Consider the following 15,549-nt stretch of genomic DNA (forward strand, 5'->3'; position numbering starts at 1 on the left):
AGTCTAATTCTGGCACAGCTAAGATGGAAAATTCAACCTCTACATAATCTGTATATAAAACATGATCTGTTGTTATTTTTACTGCTCTTTATCAGATAATAATAATTCAGGTAACAAGGAGCGTAACATATTTCTTACAATATGTTAGGATTACACCAATACTTTGTATTTGCTCAGTTTAATTACAGTATGGGTTTAAATACTTTGTATACAGTTTTAATTGTGCTGGGTTTAAATTGATTTTGCCTGCTTTAGTTAGGGCAAAAACATACATTCTTCTTACCTGGGTTTTCTGTGGAGTAGTGGTAAGTTATTTGTAGTTAGAAGATTGTGGGTTCAGTTCCAGGTGGGTCACTGCTGAAGAGTACTTCATTTCAATTATTACAATAAACATCCTGTATAAATGGGCACACACTACTGTATGTTGCTTTAGGATAAAAAATAATTAATTTTCCAGTTGGAATTTCTGTTTTAATATTGCTCGTGAACAGGTATGGAATCCATCCATCAATTTTCTAACTGCTTCTTCCAATTCAGGTTTGCAGAGGAACCGAAGCCTATCCCAGCAAGCAACGGGCACAAGGCAGGATACACCCTGGATGGGACACCAGCATATCTCAGGGCAGAAACACAGACATAAATACAGACACGCACACAATCACACCTAGGGCCAATTGTCCCTGAAATGTCACTCTGTCACACCGCAACCCCACAATTCTAGCCAGAATGATAAGGCAGGGTTTAGGAGCCATGCTCTAAACACCCACGCACATCTTCAAGTCATGTTATGACTAATTCTATCATGGTTCTTGGAAAACAAAGCTTTTCACACACCCACGGCCTCCTGATAAGAGTACACAATATTTAGCAATGAGTTTGGCCATATTGTTCAGAGACACTTTTAATATGGTCAAACAACTATACAGTGCTTAGGCCAAAAAGTCAAATGTGTGGCCTGTTTCGGTGGCCATGTGTGGCAGGACTGAGGAGCATGACACCAGCTCTTCTACCCAGAATAATCCTCAGATCTCAGTCCCAGGCGAAACTGGGCTGATGGCCGTCCTATTTGAAGAATGGAATGGCATCGGATAGATGTTTCACAATGGGCAGCTAGGTGGTTGCAGTGGTTGGCGTTGCTGCCTCACAGCTCTGGGGCCCAGGGTTTGAATCCTCGGGTGCTATCATTGTGGATTGTATACTGTATGTTCTCCACATGTTTGCATGAGTGGGTTTCCTCTGGGTACTCCAGTTTCCTCCCACAGTTCAAAGATGTGCTGGTAAGTGAATTGGCTTCTGGGACACAGCCCTGGTGTGAGTGTGTTTAACCTGCCTGGCACCCGTTGCTTGCTGGAAGTTAATTTGATAAAGCTTGTTGAGCCCTTAGAATATTTTTCAGAATAAGTCTCTTCCCTGAGTGCTGGCTGACACTGAAAAAAAGGCTACAGGAGCTCTGTAAACAAAGAGTGTTGTGTGTGCTACCCAAGAACGTTCTGTTGGTTATTGCGCACAAACCCCACATTCGCTACAGTGCATAGTGGAGCAAAACAGACTGACATATTCGCCAGCAGTTTGATAAGTTTGATTGCCTTTTTGACAGTTGTAGTGTTTGAGCAAAAATGATGAATCAAAGAGACCGAAAACTTACCGTTACCACAAGGAGTGGGAGTGTGATTATTTTTTGTACCATCGCATTCAAATCTGCAATGCTAGCGTCTACGCGAAAAAGGGAAATATAGAACAACATTTCAAAACTGCACACAAAACGTGCGATGTGGACTTCCCCGCTAAAAGTGAGTTACGGAAAAGAAATGTGGAAAAATGTACATCTCAGCTAGCAGCAGTCAGTTTTCACGTGGCCTAATACAAGAGGGAAAGCGGCAATCATCACATCGTTCCGTGTGAGCCACGTCCCGGCTCAACACAACAAGTCATTCAGGGACCGAGAAGTCATAAAAAAAGCGTTTGCTGAGGCTGATGACTTGCTGTTTGGAGATTTCAAAAACAAACATTTTTGGCAAGGTTTAGACAGCTGTTGCCTGAAATCAAAGAGTTTCTCAAGTCGTCTAAACATGGTGAGTATGCCCAATTAGAGGATGACCAGTGGCTTCTGGACTTAGCATTCCTCACGGACTTGACTGAACTGCTGAGTGAGCTGAATGTGGAGCTGCAGGGACACAATAAAAAATGTCATCGACATGATCAGCAGTGTCAACACGTTCCAAAAAAAGTGTCCTCAAGTAAGCTTCTCAGTACCAGTGCTCACATTAAGGTAGGATATTTTTTTTTCTATAACGGGGAACATTACTGGTTCACTGTAGCATGAGTCACTTCCTTTTATTTGCTGTCATTTAAGTGATGGGTACCGTTATTGTACTGATGTGTCCACAGTCTGTTTTTCCTATATCAGAGCTTCAGATTCACACTGGTAGATCACGCTGGACTGGCAAATGAAAAAGTAGATCTTACATGAAAAAAGGTTGGGCACCCCTGTTCTAGAGAATGGTCAATGCCAGGAATAGATAGCCAGGTCATAGTGGAGATGTACATACATCTTTCAAACATAAATCATGAGGCTTTGGTCTTAGATGAGCTGAGAGCTGAGAGGTGAGCTCTGATGTGCTGAAAGTCCTGTACTCATCATCAATTGTTTAAAGAAAAAACTTTAAGAACCTGTATAAAACTAGAAGAGGTGAGTCATGCACTGCTTTTCTACTTTTCTAAGACAACACAATAACCCTTATACTATCCCAGCTGTGCCTTTAAGACATTATCTTGATCAAAATCAGTTCTCTCAGTATGTTGACAGAGGTGCTTAAATTTCTCTCTCAGATTTACAGCTGGTGGCTTTGCTGCTTTAGTAGGAACGTCCTTGTGGTTAGCTTCCAGTCTTCAAAGGGTGCTTGGAGACCTTTTAAAATGCATGTGCAGTTGTTCCTAGTCTTGTTAGCTGCTGTAATGTGCTCGTGGATGATTATTGTGGTAAACCACAGTGAAAACAATACAATGCTTTGTGTTCCAAAAAAAAATAGTGCTAAGAAGCACAGCTCCAGCAGTCCACCAGTATAATTGTATCAAACACAGCGGTCCAAGAGTCATAATTATTTTTAATGGCTTTTGTTAAAGAGAAAATGTACTGTAATTGATGTACGAATTTCTGTTGTGAAACCTTTATATAATGCACTTCGCACTTGTTTTATACAAGAGCTTTATATAGAAGAAGTTCTGTAAAGAAACCTTTATATAAACATGCAAAGGAACAAGTAATAGGTTTATTCCATGCTGAAAAAAAGAAGAAAGAGAACACAACGTTTCGGCCGTGGAGCCTTTTTCAGGTGTGACACCTGAAGAAGGCTCCACGGCCGAAACGTTGTGTTCTCTTTCTTCTTTTTTTCAGCATGGAATAAACCTATTACTTGTTCCTTTGCAGCCTACGCATGCTGACGCAGCTACCCACCTTTATATAAACATGCTGACAGCAAAGCAGAGAAAAGTTTTACAAAGTACAGTAAATTTCCTGGTAGACACAAACAGGTAAGAAATGCTGAGGTGCCAGAAAGCTAGACAAGCTTTCAAAAAAGCACAACAGTTTGTGAACTTATCACGCCCAACTTTCTTAGAAAAATGGAAGACCCGGGGCAGAGACAGGCAGAGAAGGTTAAAACTTTTGCTATGATTAATTTAATTGGTTGAGATTTTTTTTTTATCCAAAGCAATTTCCAATTGTACAATTGTACCAATTTTACTGTAGTAATCTGAGCACAGGGGTACAAAATCCATGTGCCACCATTGATTTGAGCCCACCCTGCCCAGTTCTGAGCCCAGAAGCCTAATTACTCTTCCTCAAGATGGCTGTATTTACAGTGTCTGTTTCACTGCTGTGTAGCTGTGTATCAGTTTCACAAGCAGATGCTTCAGAAATTCAAAATATTGATTTTGATTGTTCTGCTGCGCTAGGCTATTTTTACAGTAAGCTTTTATTTAAAAGAGGGGGTCAAAAAGAAGACATAAAAACAGGCCCACATACGTCCAGTTTCCTGCACAAGACTGCAATTCCACTGTGCAAACTCCAGTCCCAGCCTCTTTCAATGAACGTTCATGAGGAGGCTCGATTTTTATCTGTGTAGCGGAGGCAGAGCCAGGTCACCAGAAACAAAAAGTTCCTGAGGGGCGCTTTGTGAGGAGGGATAGAGAGACGTTTGTGCTGGGTCTCCTTCCCCCACAAAGATAGACTTACCCAGCTGGACAATAGGAGGACAGGGGTCACTGCAGAGAAATAGGATCTAAATGATCTGCCATTTGTAATCTTTCGTGGACTGAGAAAAAGAACATTCTCAGAGTGAAGAACAGAGTGACAATAAAAGCCACTAAAAAGTGCCTGAGACTATTCTCTGAACTAACGCCAGCAGTATAACTTCTGGTAAAGGAGTTAAGAAGACACCAAGATTTCCTGGCATATGGTCATACTCCAGTACACAATTTTAGCTCTGTTCCATCCATTCTCTCTAATTAAGGCCTAAATAATTAAAGTAGAACCTGCTTATATCAAACATGTTATGAGGACCACAGAGCTCTGGGAAAAAATAAAATATCTTTGCTAATAATCTGAGGATGTAGCTCATGGAATTGGTATGGAAGTTAAAAATGCAGGTTGTGTGATTAGGTGTTCTCCCTTTTGGCTGTTTACTGTGGTAAATTTGCCTTTCTCCTACAGCTTCACTATACTTTACTGTCCTGAACCGTGACGACAACATGATGGGGAATGTTTACTAGGGTAAACTATACGCCAGTGTAGCAAAGCATTGTTTAACTGCTGAAAGTCCAGGGACCAACTACACAAAAATCCTTTCCCAGGAAAGAAAAAGAAAAAAGACAAAAAGAATGACCTTACTTCTGTCTTTTGGGTGACATGCTTGCTGCAGTGTGCAGCCTTGCTTTAGGAGCGGTTTCAGTAACTCCAGAACTTTAACAACACTTGGATGATTTAGACAGGGTAGGAATTTAAATCAGATCCTAGTAACCTAGCTTGGAGCAGAATGGGTTTTCATGATCTGCTCTTGTAGCTTCTTGTCTGATGAGCCCTGGAAGGTTTAGGAAATGGAATTGAAGGCAGTCAGTCAATGGGATTGCTAAATCTGAGATTTGTGCGAATGGGAAAAGGGATTAAAATTGTAGTGTATAAACTGTGTATCCATTTATTCAGCCTTTAGATAGAACTGTATAAATGTAGAACAATTCGATGCCTCCGTCACTCTTGGTTTTAATAAATTCTCATTGGGTTGTGAAGATTTTTGCCAACTCAGTTTGTAGCTTTGGAGTAAATAGTGTAATTGCTTGTAGTGCTGCCTTCGATTTCTTTCAGAACTAAAATATGAAGAAGCGACCTCATTATTTGTAATGTTTTGTCTTGATGCATAATTGTATTGATCAGTCCCATGCATTACTTATCATTTTGTTTGTGTTCCTAATTAAAGCTGAGAGCATTGCTGACTCACTGCATTGGGGCCCTGGGTTCAACTCCTGGTGTGCTGTCTGCATGGTGTTTGTAAGTTCTCCTCCTGTTTTCCTGGGTTTCCTCGGGTTTCCTCCCCCAGTCCAAAGACATACTGGTAGATTAGTTTGGCATCTGGGAAAATATGCTAGAATTAGTATATCCTTTGCTTGCTGGGTTAGGCTCTGATTTGGAAGAAGTGGTTTGAAAATGGATGGAGGTACTGGTATTGTTCACAACTGGAACACTAGCTTTGGGAGCGTATTCTGCTCATCTTCTTCATTATAATACTTGTGCCCTCATTGATCTGACTAGAGGTGGTGGTCCTTAAGCATTATAGGGTCCTCAATGTTTCATTCCTTTATTCATTTAGATTGATTGATCGATTGATTAATAGATACCAGTTTTGTTGGGCCTTAATCTTCACCACAATTAAAATGTGGCTGTACAACAAGAAGGACCCTGGACAACTGGAGTTGGCTACCCTGGTCTGTATTTTAACATGTAATATTGCATTTAAAATTGTGAACAGCTACAGTCAGAACCGTTTGTTGAAAAGAAGTTGTGACAACACATGCTCCTATGGGCAGCTAAAAATGATTCGAGAATTTCCAGCACTATACCTGTGCAGGAACCCATTCGATTACCGATTGCATTAAGTATTTCTGTGCAAAAAAACATTTGTTTGAACACGTTGAGCTGCAGTCATGATTTGAAACAAGAGGGCCTCCAAGACTTTTGCTATTTTCATCTCACACACTATCTTCTGCCTCTTCGCCATCCTGCAGAGAATAATAACTCATTTATGTGAAACCACGGAGTTTAAGACGTGAACAAAATGATTTCAAATAATTATTGGAAACACTTTGAAAAATCACGCAAAGAGTATAGGGGTTGTTGTAGGAATTAAAGCCCTGGTCTCTGGCGATGTCAGTGACCTTCAACAGACAAAGTGTCCGCTTTATTGGAAAAGGATTTTGCTGTTGTCCAGCAGCTGGGAAACAGGGGTACCAGTCTCCATTCTTATATCTACACAGGGGCCTCTCAAGTCCTAAGCCCTTAGCTCACTGCTCATCCTGTGACAGGGCTCATTAACCAGCCTTTCTGTATAGATCTTCTGTGGAAGTGAAAAAAGGGCTTTTAGAATTCAGTCCAATCTTGAGTGAGGGAAGCTAATTCCTTAAGTTGTACATCATTTGAGGTTTGGAGAAGCAGTGGCAGGTTCTCATTATCAACACTGGCGAAACCAGCATTCCGTTTTTAACTCTAGGGCCCCTGTGCCACTCTTTGATGTGGTCTCCAAGGGAACAGGCCACGATAGCAGCTCAAGCCGTTCCTGTCCCCACTGGGCGCAGAGAGAGGGGTGGGGCCCTGGCAGAGAAGGAAGGGCTGCCATTATCTGATTAAAGACGCTGCTGGTCTTAATTGAAAGGCAATCAGAGAGAAAAAGGCCGGAGCAATAATTACTACCGCCGGTGGAGGGAGACGTGACCCAAACTACCCCCCGCCCCCCCCAAGGAACTTGCCCCCATGCCTTGCCATTACATTCTGTTTGGATTCATTTATACTGATTAAAATGAAAAGTGTGGACAAACAGGCAAATTGCACTGTGATCATTCTGATCCTATGTGCAGGAGAATTAGGGAAGCTGGGCGTAACTGTATCACTAAGCTGCTACCGCTATTGCTGATTGCTGATTGCTGTGTGCTGTTTCCTGGAATGTTAAAAATACGAGTCGTCTGTTTGAAGCTGGAGTGATCTGGCATCTGTTATGAAAAAGCGCATGGCTTTTCAACACCTAACGGACCAGCATTGACAGTAAGCTTATGCCACTATGACACAGCACCAAGCACAAAAGGGATCAGGCACAAACCCAGTAGTACCCGTTGACTTGAGGATTTTTTTGCCACAAAGCTGACGGTCGGGGGAAAGCTTGTATTTTCATCATGCAGGGTTGCAGACGCGTTGCGAGAAAATCCCACTGTCCCATAAACGCGCAGGGGTCTGCAGTCCAAGCACATTCTCATGAAGGCATCATGAATAGATATCTGGCCTTCTAAATGTACACTGCCCATTCTCAATGTAATTGTTCTGAAGGCACTAGGACACTTGGAACAAAACGCTCGAGAAACCTGCTGTGTATCCGCTTAACAGCAGAGCACAAGAACACCACAACTGAGCTAAAATAACTGTTTGGGGCTTGAAATGTCATACTTGTTGAAAGATGCTGTGCTGCGGTCGCCCATTGTGGTCCTGGAGAATCCCACCCAGTTCTCCGGGGTTTTATAGCTGTCTTCAATAAGTGGCTAACGATCACTTTAATTTGGACTAATTAAACTGTAATTGGCTTAACTGGTTTAACCGAAAGCTCAGGGGCCTTGAAAGATCCTGTGCTTTTGGAAAGGCCATTAGTAGCCCATTACAGCTGATCTGTGAATGTGCAAAGCAATTAACTGGTGTGGTGACAAACCATGTTCCAGACTGATGTGAGCTCAGCAGGGATCGTCCTCCTCGTCTGAAGGGCGAAGTCATACCGAGGCACGGACACAGCTGGCAGTGTGCGCCCAGGCCGGCCACGGAGACCTGTCCAGAACTACCTGTGCTTCCGGCACACAAGCTGACTGCTCATTGAGGGACGGCGGCTGATGCTTTTCTGGTGGATGCCAGAGAATTAGAAGGCTGATGGGCGAGCACATTTCAGGAAGAAACACCCTAAAGGTCAATGATGCGATGCTACCATATGTGGGGATTAAGCCACCTCTAAATCAGAATCCCCCTTAAAGGTCGAATAAAGAGTGGTCTGTTCAGGCTAAAGCTACAAAACGGATTTCCGCAGCTGTCCTGCGCGAGGTGGAGACACCGCACTGATGCGGTGAAGGCGTTGGTGCGCCGCCTAGTGGCACTTAGGGGGATTGCAGAGACCTCCAGGTACGCGTCAGAAACCCCACGAAATTTGAAACCTCTCTCCATTACCTCATACCCTCTCACCAAGCGGTGCCCGCTAATGTGTTTTTAGGAGTTATTGCCGATATTGGAAAACTTTTAGAAAAAGAGGCACTTTCCCGATAGGAAAAAAGCAAAACAGCCTCCACATTTCTTGTTTTACAGTGTTGCGAGTAAAATAATCAGCATTTGATTGTCTTACCACTTTTAACATTTCTGTTATTAAACAAGGACACACACTTCCCAGTAAGTATAGATCGGTGACATTCCTGCTTGCGGTAAAAGAAACAATAAAGCGTGCAATTTACTTTTATGAAGTTGTGCTGTAGATGAAGGTCACTGTTGCAGCCTAGACGGAGTTCAATCAAAACGTTTTTGATCGCTGTGTGTGTTACTCATTTAATCCTCTCTCAGTTTTCTATTAAAATAAGAATTTGAAAAAGACGTCGTGCTCTGCACTGAAAACAATATCTGTCCAGTAAAAGATTTTGTTTTGAAAAAGTTAGGTGCAGCATGCACGACAAGGTTGTCCCGTGGTAAATATATTGAATTCAAGTTGCTTTGATTGAACGTATCAGGTAAATTAATTACATAGCAGTTTACTTTGCTATATATAGTAGCAATACCTGAAATATAAGCGAGTGATAAAAAGTACAATAAAAAAGTAAAATAAAATAAATAAAAATACGACACATGCTTATAAGATAGCTTATGTGTATCATATCACAACAAAAAATATAAGTCGCAGGTAGAAAAAAAACAATAGGAAATTATCGAATTTTGTCTGTAATAGGTCTAGAGGATTTATAATGACAAAAACATCCTTCCACTGCGATTGATTTTACTTTACAGACCAGGTCATGTGTTGCGGTATATTGTTACTGACTCTTTACTGCTCCCGTGTGGCAGTTTTCTGTTATAACTTTTCCATAATTAATCATATTATCCTGTTTCAATAGATGTTGAATTTCTCATAACGTGACTTTAAACTCAATGCAAGAATAAAGTAGCTCGTACATATAACGCAGAATACAAAAGGAAAATCACACCAATTAGGCCACAGAGTTGTAGAGTTTCTAATGAATCTGGATAATGAGTTCCACAATGGTAAAGGCACACAGAAGAATATCCTATTGTCCACTGTGTGAATGCTGGATTTAGGTAGCATAACAAGAGCTCAGTTATTCTACAGTTATTCAACAAGACCTTACTATAACCAGGAGCTAAACCAGTGTCTTTTGTAAGTAAGCAAAAGAACCTTCAGATAAACTCTGTATTTTAAAGGAGGGCAATTCAGTTTTCATTAGCATATTAACTAAAGATGTATGGACTGGACTGTTTAGTACCTAAACAGATACTTCAATACGAAAGGTATTACAGGAGTCTAGTCTTGAATAAATCCAGATATGTATCAAGTTTTCAGCGTCAGGTAGACGGTGTGAGGACTTTAACTGGGCAATGCTAGGCAGCTGGAAAAGAGATACCCTTGTGACGATTCTAACATGGGCTTCGAATGACAACACAGGTTCAAAAATAACACCAAGGTTTCTGACTCCTGTCGAGGGTTTAATTTCAGTGCCGTCAACAGCAACACTGATCACCAAGTTTGTGTAGGTGTTGTTGGGAGCCAATGAGCACATCCTCAGTCTAGACACATTTTAGTCTAAGAAAGTTCTGAGGCATCCTTATCTAAAGCATCGAAAGCTGTCAAATTCTGAAAGTAGTAGAAGATTAAGTTTAAAAATAAATACGAGTGGCAACAGCATAAGAGTGAAAGTCCACGATAATGAATAATCTTACCATGAGGGAGCATATACTGCATTCATTCATGGTCCCAACACAGAGCCCTGTCAAACAGCTTGTGTAACTGGGACACCATCAGATTTCAACAGCCAAGATTTATAAACTGGGGGCAGCACAGACACTCAGTGTTGAACACTGCTGCCTTGATGTACTGGGACCCTGGGTTCAATTCTGGACCTGGGGTGCTGTCTATGTGGAGTTTTTAGATTCTCCCTGTGTTTCCATAGGTTTCCTCCAGATGCTCCCGTTTCCTCCCACATGCAAAGACATATTGGGAGGTTGCTCCCAGTGCTTGCCTGGACAGGATCTGCCTTCCTGCAGCCCTTCATTGGAAGGAGTGGTTAGAAAATGGATGGATGGAACACAGTCTGAGGTGTGATCTCAGCAGACGTTAGGCCTGCAGTGCAAATGCTGTGATATGCCATAATAGAAGGTTTAAGGACTCATAGATAAAGTAAGTAGCAAATGGAGAAAGCCAGAAATTAAAAAAAAAATGTTTTGAACCTTTAATAATGGTGGAAAGATGAACTGTAGTATTACTACACTTCTACTATGTAAGACAGTTGAGGTATGGAGAATCCAGCCTCCTGAAGAGCAAGCCAAGATCTTCATAGGACTGAAGATGTTGGCTTATAAATTAACCTTCTGCAACCTCTTCATTTAAGGAAGATAGAAAACACAAATCTGGTCTGAAAACAATAGTTTGCTCTACAAAATGCGATGTTCTTTTACACATTGTTGTGACTACTTTTAATATGTGCTCTGTATTAGCTTGCACATTTTATGTCATTATGGATTCTACTCCCAGATGTAACATTGTGTTGTCTGAAACCTATCATTTTCTGAGTCCAGGTTGTTGTGAGTGAATCATCCTGAAACTTTTAGATGAAAAAATGAAATTAAAAAAATACCTGAATAATTTCCCTGCCATAGAGGTCCTTCATTAAATGGAGACCCCTGTTGGCCAAAACCAGCTTAACATCATTAAATAAATCATGTGCCATGCTTTATAATATTTATATCAAGGGTCTGTGTCATCACCCAGGGGCTTCGGATTCCTAGCTGTAAACAGCAAACTGAGAAAAATGGGTCAGATGTCCATCTGAGTTTTACCACTATTTTAGACAGATGAGGTCATTTAATTCATTTTTTTTCTCCTGTAACTAATTAATTTAAGCATCTCATCCACCAATTTTCTGAAAGCAAATAGCTCTTCGATTGTCTACACAGTAAATAAGCATGAAACCAATATAAAAGTGGACAATTTAATAAAGAACCTGGCAAGACAGACTGTTTTTTTTCATTCCAGAGTGCTGCTTCTCTTGAAAGGCTGTTTTCCCATGAATTAATACCAAGAATGATCACATTCTCACAAGAACACATTCCCCACATATTTTGAACCAGCTATTGCACGTGAGATTGTGTTTCACAACAACATACCACAGGCTGTGATGAATCAAGTGATCTCTTAGATCAATAAGGGAATGAATCATCACTTTTAGTTGACCAAATAATTTTAACAAGCACAGTAAGACAGGGTTTTTTTTAGTTAATGTCTTTATCCAAGGCATCTTGTGTTCAATTTACTGCACTGAAAATATTAACTGTGCCTGAGATATGGATGCTTTGTTATGAGAATGCATATATGCGTGCAAATGAGATCCAAGCTCTCCCAGCAGTCCCAGCTAGTAAAGAAAGCCATCTGGAGAGCGAATTGGGATTCTGAGCTTGGGTTCGGAAATCAGACTTGCTGGCGTTGCTGTGGTTTAGTTGATCCGGGTCAAACCAGGTCTCATTGGTTTCATTTACAATAGCGCCCCCAGTGGATTGCAAGGGGCTTGTGAATATCAGTCCCTGCTACAGAAACAGACTCCGCAATATTGTGTTCTTCAGAAGACACGTAGGTGCTGTCTTCTCTCTCACATGTTCGGACGGCGATCTGAAGACGAGCTCATTAAGAAATCTTCCAAAGGAAGAAAAGACCAAATAATTTTCCAAACAAAACCTTCCGTATGGATTAGTCGTTTCTCATTTTCTCTCTGTCATTCTCTCCCTGTCTAGAACCAACACCCATTCACACACCACAAACCAGCCAAGAAACTCAGAAACCTGCAGTTCTTCTTAATAAGATACATCCCTCATCCTTTAGCACAGACTAGCTGCCAGAACTATCATTTGAAGATTCTGTGCTATAATGTTTTGGTGCTAAAAAAAAACAGAAGCCACAGCAAAAACATGCTTGTCATCCCTTTAAAGAGAGGGTGGATGGTAATAATTTGTCCAGTGTCACAGACATTACTCAGTTCATATGCTATAACCTCCATAAACCTGACTGGATTTGTTCTGAGTGTTAAATTGCATTGAAGTAGATGTTATTGTTGTACACACTGTTATTGAAATAAATTTAATGAGCATATTATTCCTTCATCTGGTACCTTTATCAAATGTGAAGTATGGCGGCTTACCTATTTATTACCACAAACTTTATAGTGAGCAGCATGCTAAAAATAAGATTATTGTGATGTTTTTGATCGTGTTTAAATGCCTTGCTGGTTATCTCTGCTGAAGCCCAGTAAGTTATTGTACAGTTGCCAAACACAAGCGTGTAGGCTGAGTGGCTAAAAATCCAGTGTCTCATCCTTTTTTTCCCTTAAACTCGCATGAAACTACAAACCACATTTCACACAACTGGAAATGTTGTTCTGTGTAATTGGATTATTTTTCATAGTTCAGATCTAAATGGAGTCAGGAGCACATGCTCATGAGATGACAAAGGAAACAGCTCTTCAAAGCAGCCATGTGAACAAAAATAGGCTGCAGTAAACAGATCTTTGGGAGGAAACAAAAAAAACCCCACTCTGTTTCTTTCCTACTCTTCATTATGGTATATTCCCTGAGCGAATGATGGTGTCACATTTAGACTATTTTTTACTTAGAGTAATCCTATTCCTATTGCTCTCAGATCTGGTTCACAGGTCATACAATACTAGCATAACAGCTCTCTGGTTGTCTGCGTAAAGTAAATAAGCATGAAGCAAAAATCAAAGAGAACAGTTTAATTAACATATGTCCCATAATTCATTGCACTTTTTTTATCTAGCTCAACTCTGAGTGGCATTTTGCATAATTCTCTATAGTATGACTAATATCTGTATGTATTGGGACATGACAAGCTTATCAAGTTGCCTCTGCACTGAAATAAAGAAAATGTAGTGTAAGAAAATGATATTTCTTTAGCTTCTCGTGTAGGAAACTCCAGAAAAAAAGAGAAAAAAATGGAAATTCATAATATGCTTGATGGATTTTGTGTTTACAACTCACAAAACATTTTGAAGGCAAATTTGTGAGACTTCCACACAGGTGCCAAAGATTTCCTGATACTTCCCGAAATTTGACTAAAATCAACTTCCTGGACTTCTCCCCTTCTGACTTAATGATCAAACAAATTCCCACAGCTGCTGCACACACATATATATATATATTTCATCCTTATTTCTGGAAGAGGTGTTAGTGGGGCCAGTTGGGGGCGCTTACCCTGCGGTCTGTGTGGGTCCTAATGCCCCAGTATAGTGACGGGGACGCTATACTGTAAACAGGCGCCGTCCTTCGGATGAGACGTAAAACCGAGGTCCTGACTCTCTGTGGTCATTAAAAATCTCAGGGCGTTTCTCGAAAAGAGTAGGGGTGTAACCCCGGCATCCTGGCCAAATTTCCCATTGGCCCTTACCAATCATGGCCTCCTAACAATCCCCCTCTATGAATTGGCTACATTACTCTGCTCTCCTCCCCACTGATAGCTGATGTGTGGTGAGAGTTCTGGCGCACTATGGCTGCCGTCGCATCATCCAGGAGGATGCTGCACACTGGTGGTGGTGGAGGGGAGTCCCCATTACCTGTAAAGTGCTTTGAGTGGAGTGTCCAGAAAAGCGCTATATAAGTGTAAGCAATTATTAATTATTAATATTATAATTATTTCACCTTTGAATTACTTAATTGATGCATATAATGCAAAATAAACTCTTTTCTCACCACGTCTTCTGCAGTTACAAATTTATCTATGCTCAGGATCACAACAAACAAAAAACAGGGTTAGTTATCTGAGAAAGAATAATTTCACACATTTTCTGTAAATAGTGGCATATACTTTCTGTTGCCTGAAACACCCCCCACACTACTGTAACTCAACTTCACTGTTGCCACCAAAACAGAGTTACGGGCAATTGAGTTTTGCTGGCACACAACCGGCTACATTAGGATTACGTTTACTTTATTTCACAAGGGTGTCTTCCACTAACAATGGAAAAGGTTTTAAAAGAAAGGTTGTAGTGACAGACTGGTTAGCATCGCTAACCTGGATTGTTGTCTTTGTGGAGTCTGTATGTTCTCCGCTAGTTCACATGGATTTCCTCTGGGTGCTCCGAAGTCCAAAACATACTGGTAGGTTAATTGGCTTCTGGGAAAATTGGCCCTGGTGTGATTGCATGTCTGTGTTTGTGTCTGCCTGACCTGCGATGGACTGGCATGCCATTCAGGGCGTACCCTGCCTCATAACTGTTGCTTTGGAACTGTCAAAGCTGTGTCTCCTGCAATTCAGTGTTGCTCTGCAACACCTGTAAAGACAGAGCAGGACTTATGCTTGTGTACAAAATGTATATTTATAACACACTAAATGCTGCCTAATTCTTGCTCTTGTCCTCTTTGTACAGGTATGTGTTAGGTACTGAAATTATACAGTGTGCTGTACAGTCTGTTTTGCCTGCACCGTGCACCATGAGAGACAACATTTTGTGCAAAGCAATGGAATCCTAAATCAGCATAAATGTCCCCACTTGATCATCCATCCCTATCCAAGATGAAGCTGGATCAGGCTTTATTTCACATTCCAAAGTGACACAGGTCCTTCATCTAGTTGTGGAAATCAGTCACTGTTGTAGTCATTCTATAAATGTTTTTGTTTTGTGGAAAAAGCTTTACAAATAATATAGTTTGATGAGATCTAAGGAATCTGTATTCTGACATGACAGAACACCTACTGTACATAGCCAGTCTAGAGTGAAGTTTAGTTCCCCTGCAAGAAGACTCATAAGGGGATGAATTGGATCCAAGGCCATACATTTTTAATTGTCTCAACTCAATGCCCTGTTCACAGGTTTCTAGTCAAATTGTGCTTTTGTAATGCAGTCAGCTGTAAAACAAGAAAGGAGGATCCACCTGGCTCATTTACTTTTGTCTTCTTTTAGTGCCCTCAGCAGGATTTTAACAAATCTAGAATGAAATGCAAAATGAGCTAACAAGTTAAGAGAGCTTGCCTGCAT

General features: G+C 41.0%; 1 long non-coding RNA gene across 1 annotated transcript; it reads left to right on the forward strand.

Moving 5' to 3' along the window:
* The first annotated feature begins 1,421 nt into the window (after positions 1-1,421).
* LOC148649899 (uncharacterized) lies at positions 1,422-11,510 on the forward strand. Its single transcript, XR_015925963.1, has 2 exons — positions 1,422-2,269; positions 10,462-11,510. It is a non-coding gene; the product is annotated as an uncharacterized LOC148649899 (long non-coding RNA).
* The last annotated feature ends 4,039 nt before the right edge of the window (positions 11,511-15,549 follow it).

The sequence above is a fragment of the Lepisosteus platostomus genome, chromosome 13 (genome assembly GCF_059453375.1).
Source record: "Lepisosteus platostomus isolate fLepPlt1 chromosome 13, fLepPlt1.hap1, whole genome shotgun sequence".
Lineage (NCBI taxonomy): Eukaryota > Metazoa > Chordata > Actinopteri > Semionotiformes > Lepisosteidae > Lepisosteus > Lepisosteus platostomus.